General features: G+C 49.1%; 1 protein-coding gene and 1 long non-coding RNA gene across 4 annotated transcripts in view; one reads left to right on the top strand and one right to left on the bottom strand.

Annotated features, from left to right (window-relative positions):
• Positions 1-13,193, bottom strand: part of CCDC178 (coiled-coil domain containing 178) — a 3,486,252-nt gene that overhangs the window by 2,065,854 nt on the left and 1,407,205 nt on the right. The window lies entirely within an intron of this gene.
• The window catches only part of LOC138497483 (uncharacterized), a 452,487-nt gene that overhangs the window by 433,392 nt on the left and 5,902 nt on the right, over positions 1-13,193 (top strand). The window contains exon 2 of one of the 2 annotated variants that reach the window (XR_011278594.1): positions 5,377-5,493. This is a non-coding gene — a long non-coding RNA (uncharacterized lncRNA). The remainder of the gene's footprint in view (positions 1-5,376; positions 5,494-13,193) is intronic. The other variant, XR_011278593.1, reaches the window with a different exon arrangement.

Raw genomic sequence — 13,193 nt, forward strand, 5'->3', positions numbered from 1 at the left:
CTTGTCCACCAGTGAAGGCTTTGTACCAGTGTTGGCGAAACGACCACTAGATCGTCCCACTGACCACTTGCCTGAGACCACTGTTTCGCCAACCATTCCTGCATGGGACGCAGGCGTGCGTGGGGGACCAGGTAAATACATGACGCCATCATGCCTAGCAAACGCATTGCTTTGCGTACCTTTATCGGACGACCGGACTGATATTGAGGAATTTGCAGTAGTATATTCCGAATTCTCTCCTCTGATGGAAAGGTCAACCCCTCTCGTGTGTCTAGGATAGCTCCTAGGAACTGTTTGGAGGTGCTTGGCACCAGACTTGACTTTTTCTCGTTTATTGAGAAACCCAATTCGAAGAGGAGGTTGATTGTTCTTTGAATGTTCGTTCTGCAAATCGCTGGGGTTTCCCCCGTGATGAGTCAGTCGTCCAGGTAAGGGTACACCGGGATTGCCTCCGTACGTAGTTGTGCTGCCGCCACCGTCAGTACCTTGGTAAATACCCTTGGAGCCGAGGCTATTCCGAAGGGCAGTACATTGAACTGGAAGTGCTGACTGTCCACCTTGAAGCGCAAGTACTTTCTGTGCGCTGGGAACATGGAAATATGAAAATAGGCATCTTTCATGTCCAATGTTGCCATGTAGTCCCCCTTTTTTAGGGGGGGGGGATTACCTCTTGGAGAGTAGTAATGCGAAACTTTTGGGGCTTGACATATTTGTTTGCAGGCCGTAAGTCTAATACTGGGCGCATTGTTAAATCTTTCTTTGGTACAAGGAAGTAAGTTGAATAAATACCCTTGTTTACCTGGTGTCCCGGGACGAGTTCGATCGCGTCCTTTGCTACCAGATTGACAATCTCCTCGAGGAGGATTCTTTGGTGGTCTAGAGAATGTGTTATTTGTCGTGGAGGGTGGTTTCGGGGACGCTCTAAGAGTTCTATGCAGTATCCTGCGGACACTGTAGACAGCACCCATCTGTCGGTTGTGATCCCTTCCCAAGCTTGGGTGAAGTTGGAAATGCGTCCTCCTACTGGGGATGTGTGAGAAGGGACCCTGAAGGGAGCATCACTGTTTTGGTGGAGGCGTGCCGCCGCCTCTACTGGGGCTGCCTCTACCCTTACCCAGTCCTCTCTTATTCTCTCTACTATAACCTTGGGTAGACTGTTGGTTATTGTTCCACTGCGTACCCTGGCCCTGGGAATAGTTTGACCCTCTTTGGGAATTTTGTCCGCGTGTGCAGCAAAAATTGCCATTACCCCTTTGATTAGGGGGTTTGGTGGTTAGTTGACCTAGGGACTTGAGTGTTTCATACTCGTCTTTGGCATTTTTCAGCGCGTCCTCGACCACCTTACCGAACAATAGATCTGGCTCCACCGGTTTGTCTAACAATGATGCTTGTGTTTCGGCCTTGAATCCAGACTGCCGTAACCAAGCGTGTCTCTTGATAACAGTACCCTCTGCTATCAATATACCGGCATTATCTGCGGCATCAAAGGTTGCCTTTAAAATGCAACCGGATACGGCTCTCCCTTCCGCTGAGACGCGTGCCAATTGGCTCTTTAGGGGCTGTCGGGCGGAATCTATGAGTGCGCGACTTCCTCCCACTGGTGGCAGTTATAACTCGCCAGTAAGGTGGTGGAGTTGGCGATTCTTGCTTGGTAGGCGGAAGTGGAGGCAACCTTTCGGCCGAACCCTTGTAGGGAGGAGCTTCTGATGATGACAAGGGTGTTCCTGCCCTCTTGCGGGTGTTTGTGACGACTAGGGAGTCCGGATTCAGATGCCCTCTTATATACAGTGGGTCTGATTGGGCTGCCTTGAATAGCTTCTCAATCCTGGGATTGACTGCCCTGGTGAGATTGGGGTTTACCAGTGAAGGGTCTATTCTTCTTTGGATGGACTTAAGGATAGGGATGGCCTGCGCAACAGGTCTCCTTTCTCCCACCAACTCTTCGGCAAAATCTCTTTCCTCTTGAGCACCCTGGGTGTCAATGTGGAAGTGGTTTGCTGCTCTAGATAGGACCTCATTTAGGAGGGGCTGGTTGTCGACAGGGGAGTCGGTAACCGGTGGTTCTTTATCTACCGGGGAATCTACCCTGTATATTTCTGGGTCGTCCTCTTCCTCCTCTTGTTCCTCATCGTCCCCATAGTAGCCTGTCCCAGTCTGTTCTTCCAACATGCCCAAATCTGTATCCTCACAAAGGGAAGGATCTTCTTGTTCCTGAGAATAAGGGTGAATGTGGAAGGGATCTGAAGACCGTGTTGTTTCGAACCGGGACTTTTTACTTGGGGGGATAGGATTCTTGGAGCCTGAGGGTGCTGACCCGTCGGGGTTATAAGTGAGAAAATGTTCGGGATTTTTAGAAAAGAAATCTGCCAATGATGACATTCTTGACATGACTCTATCTATGTCCTCAATGGACCACTCTCTTGAACTGGGAATGACTTTGCCTGGGGGGAGTTTCCCTGACTCATCTATAATAGAGGTGTGAGACCTGTCTGTCTGTTTGAGTGGAGTGGAATGTTTCTGCGGTGTGGAAGTAGGCTGAGACTGCTTCCTCTGTTGTTTTCCCCCCTCCCCGTGGCTGGAAGAGTGTTTGCCCTGCTTCTTTGGGCCTTCAGAGCTTTTCGACGCCTGTTGTCGAGCTTCGGTAGTGGTGGTACTATCCTTTGACCGTGTAGGTTGGGATTCGGGAATGGGCATTACTTGGACTGACGCCGACTCCTGGAGTGCGGTCTGGGGATAGAGGTCGCTTTCGTCTTCCGACGATCGAACCTCGGTTACCTTGGGGAGCAAGGCACTATTGGCAATAGTGGATGATTGCCTGGCGTCATGCGGCGATCTAGATCGCGAACGCCCAGAGGACGCCGATTCAGACCGTTCCCTATGTGCCTCTTTCCGAGAGCTCGACGTGCGCGTCGAGTCTCGGTGGGACTTCATGTGTTTGGAAGTGCTGTGGGTTGCGCTTACGTCGCCGGGGGTCTTCCCCATAGCCGCCCTGCCGGATGACCTTCCGAGGTCGGGGAATTGCACCTGGCTGTCTTTCGACACTGTGTTGCCCTCGCCGTCCGAAAGTACGCCGTTGCTGCAGTCGGTGAAGGCACCCTCGGTGGCCATGGCCTCTTGACGCCTGGCGTGGTGGGCCCAACGCTTGGTGGAACGGACTTTTAGTGTTTTAGGTTTGAACCTACTACACGCGCTGCAATTTGCCTCGGGGTGATCCCTTGGCAAGCAGAGATTGCACATGGCGTGTCTGTCAACCCAAGGATACTTGCGGTTGCACTTTGGGCAAAATTGGAAAGGGGTACCCGCCATACGCACCTTGAGGCAGCGGGCTGGTAAGTGTAGGAATATATATAAGAGAAAATATAAGAGTGTAGAGTATGTCCACTCTCCCTACTTGTAGGGCCGAGGCCAGAGGCCTTCCTAGGCCCACTCCGTCGTGAAGCTCTCGACGGTCGCCTTCTTCTCCGGTTCGGCGTCGAGTGTCGAATTTCGGTGGCTCGACGTTAGGGTGGAGAAAAAAGGGGGGAATATAACAATATTTTTCAAAGTATGGGCTAATGCCAGGGAACTCCGCTGAATGCTTCCGACCAGTATGGCGGAAAAAAACAATCTGAGGGTCCTACACGCATGAGGGATCATGGGTACAGTGGACGTCACACTAGGGATAGTATTACTGGCACGCCCTGTGTCGATGCCCATTTTCGAGTTTCGAAAAACAAACTGTAATACTCCGCAACTTCCACTAGATGTCGGCCTATGCACAGCATGTGATCTAAGCAGATTCCACAAGCCTCAGAAATATATATATATATATATATAGACTCAAAGTATGCGGGCTTACTGACAGCATAAGCGCAGCCCGGGGACTATGGAGGGCTTTTCACATCAGGGTTTCAAATGACATCCTTTTATATTCTTAGGTATGATTGGGCCCCCCTTCCCACTAACATAAATGTGATTGGTTGAGGGTGAGAAGTGCCCAGAATGGAATATCATTAAATACGGACAGTATTTCTTATTTGGCAGCCAAAGCTGGCGCCTTTCAAACATGGCCGTTTTCCTGGAGGTAAGGACCAGTTGATCCGACTATGCAGGTAGTCCTTCCTCGATTGTGCACGGCCCGGGGTGCGCATTGGTTACTTAGCAACCTTTCGCGTTCCCCAGCCCACGCATATCTGACTTGGCGACTCCCGGGAAGATTGAATCCAGTCTGTGATGGTGAGTTCCACATACAATCTATTGAAATGCGGCCACTTCTTTGTACAATGATTAGATTGCATTGACTGGGGCAACAAGTTTGATTCAAATAATGGCGTGGCCAGTTTCCATGGCAACGTTTTCTGCTTTCATACCTGCCCGTGATTCTTACCACATGGGAGTCACAGCGCGAATCACACTTTAATTTTTTGTGCCTCCTACGGACACAGGGCTATTGTATTGATATCTTTATTGATCCAGGTCAGGATGAGCGCTATACAATGAAGGCGTGTAGCAGGTTCATTGATTGTAGCCCTGCTATTCTTGTTGGTTGTACGCAATAGCACTAGTTTCTATGCTGCCCATGTTATACATTGGAGGCACGCAGCGGGCGGATTTATTCCTGGTTAATGTAGACTATGCTTGTCCCGCTCTAGATATGACATTCATGTCTTTCGTGCCTGAGCACTTCTCTGCTATGATGGAAGTGTAGGCTGGGTCACACTGCATTTGTGTAAGGGAATTGGATCCTGCTAGCGTTTGTGATTTTTTAAGTACCCCTTCCTTGGGATCTCTCCTGTTGGGGATAGTAACTGATAGGAACATATGGCTACAACAGAATGTGTTGAATTCAGGCTATATATTTTTTACATCAAAGGAATGTACTGGTCCGTAGGATTTTTCAACCCACCCGGGATGCAGTTGGCGAGTCTCATCTAACCACAACTGGTGAGTGATGTTGCTAGACACCATTTCCGAGGATGCCTTGTCTTGTACATTTAGTAGTCATTACTGAGGTGCCTGTCGTCGTTGGTTAGTCTCCTCATGCAGGCCTCCTGATAGTACAGTGGCTACCATTGATTTGGAGAGAGCGTCCTGCATTCCACAGGTAAGCTTTTTAGAACACACCAGTTTATGGGATACTGGACACAGGTTAGATATATAACCCTGATACATATACTATATTGGTTTATAGGTACTGGCATAGGCGGCACAATGCTGAGCAGAACAAGTGGGCCAGGTTAGACCACAATGTAGGGAGTTCAGCATTGCATTAAATTACAGTTGGAACAGCCGATGACATGTTGAGAGGGCATATTAAAATTACATGTTGCACGTTGATTTCACCTTTTAGAATGTATGTGCATATCTTTCCTTACATATCTTTCCTTTCACTTGTAGACACAGGAATACATTTGATTGTCAGAAGAACTGGTTATGTCCTGATGAAGGCTGTGATGGGAAGGAGCAGCATCTAAGAAGCTATCACAACACTGCGAACAAGGGGCAGGTCAGATGGTAAAAGAACTAGCAGGGCTTTAAGTGTCCCCTGATGAGCCAGGTTTTCTTTTCACTTTTACATTTATGTTGGATTTATGTTTAGGCACTACGAGATGGGGCCTTTGTTGGCGAACTTAGGGAAGGGATTAGAGGGTACTTCGAATTGAATGAGGGCTCTGTGGACTCTAGGGGAGTGTTGTGGTAAGCCTTTAAGGCGACTGTAAGAGGGAAGTGCCTACACATGACGGTGGGGATGCGTCAGTGCCTCCAAGATATGCTGCAACGTATATATGCCCAGGTGGTGGAATTAGAGGGTGAAGCGGCAGGGGGGGCGGAGGTGGGGGAAGTACTGGCGTGGAGCATTATAAGAGAACCCTGGTAGAGCTGTCGAGTTTTGATAATAGTCGTCGGGATGTTAGATTGCATGGGGAAGGGGATAAGGCGGGTAAGCTGTTGGCTTGGTTGATCGGCAGGGAGCACCCGAATCGGGTCATAATTCAGCTTAAGACGAGTACGGGGAGGTAGTCAGGACCCAGAAAAAGATTAACAGCACTTTTGTGGCATTCTACAGGGAGCTATATACGAGCGAGGAGGGGTACGTGCAGGTTGAAGTGGAGGACCTCATGGAGTCATTGAGGCTTCCAAAACTGGGGGAGGGCATGAGGGAGGGATTGGAGGCTCCGATTGAGGAGGGGGACATTAGATGCGCGATCCGTACAATGAAGAGAGGCATTGCGCCGGGCAGTGACGGGCTCCGGGTAGAGTTTTATTCAACGTTTGCTGATCTACTGGTGCCGCAATTCCCAGAGGGTATATGAGGAGGCATTCCGGAATGGCTGTCTCCCTGAGTCAATGAGGGAGGCAGTCATCACGGTGATACTGAAGGAGGGGAAGGACCCGAGGGATTGTGCGGTGTACCGCCCCATCTCCCTGATGAATGTTGATCGGAAAATCTTGGGAAAGATCCTAGCTGCTAGATTGGCCGAGGTGGCACCGAGCCTGATCCATCCAGATCAGTGCGGGTTTGTCGGGGAAAGAATACATCAGGCAATATCTCTCGTCTACACCACATTATGGACCTAGCAAAATCACAGAGGCGTGACATGGCAATAGCCTCGTTTGACGCTATGAAGGCTTTCGACTCCCTGGAGTGGAGGTGGCTGTTCCGTGTGTTGCAGGAGTTCGGGTTTGAGGAGAACATCTGCAGGTGGTTGGCGCTCCTCTATAAGAAACCGCTGGTGATGGTGAGGACGAACGACTGGGTGTCGGCTACATGGGAGCTGGGGAGAGGGACGCGGCAAGGGTGTGCGGCTTCCCCAATATTATTCGCCCTGGCCCTAGAGTCCCTGGTGGTGTTCCTAAGGCAGGGAATGTCGGAGGCTGGTATTGAGGTGGGGGGTCAGAAACACATTGGCCCTCATTACGAGTCGGGTGGTAGAGTATACCGGGCACCGGTAAGGAGACCGGTGCCGGTAATCCCCTACCGCCCGATTCCGAGGTCCCCCAACGGGAACCGCTAGGGATGTGTGGTCGGACCACACATCCCTTACGGGTCCTGTTAGGGGACCAGGCCGCTAATTATGGGCCTGCCATTAGCAGACCCGTAAATAGCGCCTTCCCCATTCCCACTGTGCCCTATGGGGACACAAATGGGAATGGGGAATTGTTGGTGCAATGGGGACTTACCGGTCCCGCCAGGGTCGGACTAGACCGGTAAGTCCCCATTGCACCACGCCAGACTCGGTCCTGTTATTGGTGGCTGTTAGGGAGAATTCTCTGTACAGGCTAATTTCCCAAACCTAGTGAGTCCCCCAGCAGCTTTGCTGGATTTCTGGGGTTTATTTTTTTCTTCTGCTAAGTGTGAGACTCTTTTTCCTCCCACTCTTAGACATGATTTGAGGTGTTCCTTTGACTTTGTATGTGTTCTATGGACTATGGGGTCCTTCACCCCATAGGGTTTCATGTGTTTTTGATATGTGGGTTACACAACACCCTCCGTGCAGTAACCCAGGGGTGTCGTAGCGACCCCCAAACATCGACTCCATACCCTGGGACTGACTACTGTCTCCCAGGGCATGTAAAGTCACCATTGGCTTTACTAGTCTCAAATTGTGAACAGAACCAGTACAAACCATCCTATTGTGGAAGAACTGGTCGGGGCAATTCGATTGCCCGGGGGTCTGTTATTTGAGGGGGCACTGTCCAGTCCCCCCCGACCGAGTTTTGGCTGGTGGCAGTGGGTACTACTTTTTATATTTGACCACAAATATATTCCTATGGGATTTTTCCATTGTTCAAGGCTACCACTTTTTAATATAGCCTCGAACATGCCGCCGGTTTATTAAATTAATATCAATTCACTGGTTGGTATTTTTTGCCGAAACTTGGTTATGGCGTTTGTGTTCGCTTCTGTGACTCCAACCCAAGTCGAGCCCTTTGTTCCACGTTTTGGCGGGCTTCTGCACAGAAGCCTCCAAAAGTGGTGCCACTCTGTCTGGGTACCACAGGGGCTGTGGGAGGGGGTTTAGGCACCCTGGACTGAGTTGCCTCGGCAACTCAAGTTGCACTCTTGTGTGATTGGCCCAAGTGGTGAGCCGCCCGGCTCACCACTTAGCATGTTTGAGTGACAGCTAGGCTGAGTGAATGGGGATTTTCTGCATAAAAGCAGGACTTTGGGGACTGGAACTTCAGAAGTCGCCACAGGACCTAAAGGATCCGAGGAGGGAGAGGCCGAGCCGACCTGCAACGACGACACCACGGGTGGAGCCCTGCTGAACCGTCTCACCACTTTTTCCGACGACAAAGGAGATCTCCAGTCCGGAGAGTCTTCTTCCTTTGACTAGTGGGGATAACCAGTTTGCCCATCTTTTCGCCTTCCTGGACCATCTCGTGGCCCCCTTGCCCGTGCCAAGCACCCCGGCAACCGGAATACCACGGTTTACCACTACTGCGAAGAAAAGGGTGGTACCTTGTAACCGGGAAACTCTGCGGCTGGTTTCTTCCCTTGCAGCGCAACGACCTTCAGCTTTCCTCCACGTCCAGACCTCCTCTTCCTCTGGACGAAACACCGACTTGCACCCGCTGCCAGGAACAACTGCCCCCGCTGGAGCGTTCTGCCCACTTTCAGGTACTGTGTCCCGCCTGGCTTCCCTTGCGACAGATCGTTCGGGGTGACAGTAAATCCTCGACTTTCTAACCTGGGTTAGCCTGGGACCTTTTAACTAACTTTTCCTGACTTTATCTCAATCTTTTGTGAACTTTCTACAAAGACTCTTTGGGCATAACCCCACTGTGTGATCCTGGACACACTTTGCTTGCTCTCTCTAAGAGTGGGCCTGGCATTTGAACTTCCTTGCTCTCCAGTAGACTTTGCCTAACCTGCCTCACTGTAGTTCTTTGAAAAGTATTGACATTTGTGTGCTTTCATAACTCTGCCTTTTCCCTCCCTTTTTAATAACTTATTAGAGTGCCATCTTATGTTAAGTGCTCACCTCTGTCTGAAAATAAGTGGTGTTTCTCATTAAGACTTGTCTAAATTAGTAATTAGGGTTGTACATATATAATAGTGACTGTGTGTTGAATGTACTTACCTCTTTGTGCTATTGTAATTTACAAGTGTGTCTTTAAATAAATAATTATATACTTTTACACCAAAGCTCTGGTCAGTGTTTGCTTGTGCTACTGCAGAGCTGCACAATCATGGAACACACTCCCTTCTCACTTTGGACGCCCTCTACCCTACACTAGATTTAGATCTCACACTCTCAAATGGCTGCACAACAACGATATATAACGATTTTCACCCTTACCTAGCGGAAAACGTTATACACCTGTTTAGACGATATTCCTTATGTGCTTAACCCATCTTATCCTATATGTATTGTAACACCTTGTATCATTTGTTGTAAGTGACCACTGTTTTTGTAACAGCCTGTGTCAGGCAATGTAACTAAGTTTCGAGTCTACTTGTATTGTTGCGCCCAGCTGCCCACGGGCTTGGAGCGCATTACCAAATAAACAAACAAACAAACAAACTGTATCCCTATACATATTGTGTATACTCTATATACTGCCTAACTCATCTTGAGAGAAGTCTGACTTCTCAGCCACAGCTACCAGGTAAATCTGGGTGGTACAGACTGCTACCAATTGGGTTTACTGCCAACCACCTGTAGTCCTAAATCTTTTGCAGTGGTCCCTAAGGGAACTGCACAGGTTTCTGCCTAACAGTGGCAGTCATGGCGCAAATAGCGCCATGACTACCACCAATCTCGGAATGAGGCCCATAGTGTCTGTTTATGTGGATGACTTGTTGTTATATATGGTGGATCCCGATGTGTACCTCCCAGAGTTGTTGGAGATATTGCAAAACCTCCAATTTATGTCAGGCTTCCATATTAATTCGGAAAAGTCGGTGCTGTTTCCGCTAGGGGGATTAAGGGACCGCCCGCTGGGGGAGTTACCGGAGCTGGGCATACGGTGGGAAATGGAGTGATTTCATTATCTGGGATACGGGTATTCCATGAGATGGAGGATACGTTTGTACATAATACAGGGAGGACTCTGTCTAGGATAGAAGACTCTGTCCCGTTTTGGAAGGTTCTTCCCCTCTCTCTGATGGGCAGGGTGGCACTATGCAAAATTGTGATTTTACCACGGTTGCTGTATTTTTTTATCAATATACCGTATGTGGCCAAAAGAGTTTTCTTTAAGATGCTGGACGTCAAGATCAGGGAGATACTGTGGTATACGGGGCGACGGAGGGTGTCCCTAGACATACTGCGGAGACCTAGAGAGGAAGGCGGGCTGGGCCTCCCGGACTACGAGAAATACTTTGTGGCGGCACAATTGCAATCAGTGCTGACATGGGACCAGTAGGGGCGGGGAGAACCTCAGGGGATTGATAGGAGATATGTCACTGAACTGCAGGCCGGTTGAACTGCTTTGGCACCCACTGGGTGATAAGGATAGAACAGTAGTGGTTGAGGCGGTGAGGGAGACCTGGTAGAAATATGTGGGTGGAAAGGGGATTGGAGGGCGTTAAGAAGCTGGGCTCCCATGGTGTGTGGATCAAAAGCTTCGCCAGGCCATTGGGAGGATTGTAATACGGAGGCTTCGGGGGAAGGGATGTGAAAAGGTGGGGGACCTTTTTGAAGATGGGAATTTGCTTACCTGTAAGGAATGGTGCCGGAGGTTCGGTCTACCACAGGGGCTTTTCCTAGCATATGGGGCGGTGGTACGCAGGTTATCGGAAATATGGGTGGGAATTCCAGAGGAGCCGCACTCGTGTCCAGTGGAGTATTGTTAGACCGGGAGGGGCTAGGGCGCAGATTTATAGGGCCCTGTGGGTGGGAAATTCAGGGGGGAAGATGAAGGTTTTTTTAAATTTTTTTTTTTTATTTCTTTATTAATTTTATTCAAACCAAACAACATTTCTTGACACTTTCTTGTGGTATCCCAAGGCACGTTCCCACATCCCATCCTCTATAGGGGCTCCCGCTTCCGCTTCCCATTCCGATCTTAAATGTACTAATTCCTTCCCGACCCTAGACATCACCATCTCATATAATCTAGAGATCTCATGCCCCCCCTCCGATATGTCATACATAGCATCTGGTTCCTCTGTCAAAATTGTTTCAGGCCACGTTTTACGAATCTTCTGCACCATTCTGTGATACGTAACATATTGACCTGTATGTAATCCCGCTGCTTCCCCAAGTTCTCCAAAATCCCTTATGGTCCCTTCTTGCCAAATGTCCCCTAACGTAACCAGCCCCACTGATTCCCAGTAGGTCCTGATAATTACCCTCAACTGCTTATCCTCCCCCGCCAGTGCAACCAACGGTATCTGCGGGGAGCATGGCACAGGGTCTCCCATCATCCTGCAAGCTCTACGCCACATTTTCCACCCAGATATCATCATCCCAGGGCGCTCTTTCATTTCTGACTCGGGCTACCAGATCATTTCCCTTAAGTAAAATGGAGTACAGTCCTGCCCAAACAACCTATGTTCAGGGGTCTCTTCATCAGAGAGCCACTTGGCCACATATTGCAGTTGACCCGCTACATAATAAGCCTCAAAATTAGGTAGTTTAATACCACCTTTTTCATAGAAGTTCTGCAACTTCCATAACGCCACTCTGTTCCGGGTGCCATGCCACAGGAAGTCTTTACACATACTGTTCAGCTTAACAAAGAACTTCTTAGGTATCATATATGGAATATTACTAAAGTAATGTAAAAGCCTAGGTAGGACAACCATGTTAAGCATTGCTCCTCGTCCCATCATTGCTAGGGGCAACTTCTCCCAAAACCTCATACATTTCCTGATTTTCTCAATGGCTATCTCGGTGTTACACTTATGTTGCTCTTCCGCCGTGTGGTACACGTCTATCCCAAGGTAACGGAAAGAACTCACCGCCCATGGTATTTGTAGCACCGGCAACCTTTCTACAGGGGTTCCCACATAGCCACGTAGCGGGAATATGCTGGATTTTGGGGGTTCAACGCTATGCCGGACAGCCTGGCATACCTCTCCATCACTTCCAAAATGTATTGGAGATTTTCTTCCGGGTATTTTAGATATAATAACAAATCATCTGCATACAAGGATATTAAGTGTCGCTCTCCTCCCACCTCAATACCTATCGTATCATATTGTTGCCTGAGGTATATTGCTAGGGGCTCCAGGTCTAGAATTTAAAGCATCGGGGACCAGGGGCACCCCTGTCTAGTGCCTCTGCTAAGTTGCCATCTCTCAGATATTACTGATCCCGTTCGAACTCTGGCCAACGGTTCACTGTATAGCATCTTAGCCCATTTAATATAACCCGGCACTACTCCATATCCCCCTAGTGCCGCCAACAGCCATGGCCGCTTAACCGAGTTGAAAGCTTTAACTGCGTCTAGTGACACAATCGCCATTTCGCCTTCGCTGCTACACCCCCATTCAACCAACCGATGAGTCTCCTGTGGTTGTGAGTTATGTTCCTACTCGGGACATAGCCCGTTTGATCTGGATGAATTAATTTGCCAATCACTCTCCGCAATCTGTTTGCTAAAACGGCTGTCAATATCTTACTGTCCTGGTTCACCATCGATAAGGGCCTGTAGGAGCCACAACTATGCCCTGGTTTATTGGGCTTGGGGAGCGGTACTATAATCGCTTCTATGAGCAACTCCGGAGCCGTCCTACCTCAAATGCTTCGTTAAGCATTTCTAGCATAGAGGGGAGCACTTCCACCCTATATACTTTATAGAATTCACTAGGGAACCCGTCTGCACCTGGAGTTTTGCTGGTGGGCAACTGCTTCACTACCTCTTCCAATTCCTCCAAAGTAATTGGTGCATCCAGCTCTTCCCTCTCTTCTTTACTTATCTTGGGCAGTCCTATATCTTCTAGTGTTTCAGCTATCTCTTCCGGGCCGCTCCTCTCACTATCCTCATATAGCGCCTTATAATAGTCTGTAAATTCATTGTTGACTCCTTCTTGAGTATCCACTTCCTCGCCATCCTCTCTAGTTATAGTCCTGATCGGGGGTCTAGGGGTTTCATTCTTGTATAACCAAGCTAGAAGCCGGCCCGTTTTATCAACCCCTGCATGCTGTCTTTCTGTGTACTGTTTATAATTGAGATTGCAGAGCCTTTCCCAGAGTTCTGCGCACTGCTGCTGTAATTTAAGTACTAGCTCCATATCTGCATTGCCTCTTCCCAGTGCT

This window comes from Ambystoma mexicanum, chromosome 5q, assembly GCF_040938575.1.
Source record: "Ambystoma mexicanum isolate Mex_15411 chromosome 5q, UKY_AmexF1_1, whole genome shotgun sequence".
Taxonomy (NCBI): Eukaryota; Metazoa; Chordata; class Amphibia; order Caudata; family Ambystomatidae; genus Ambystoma; species Ambystoma mexicanum.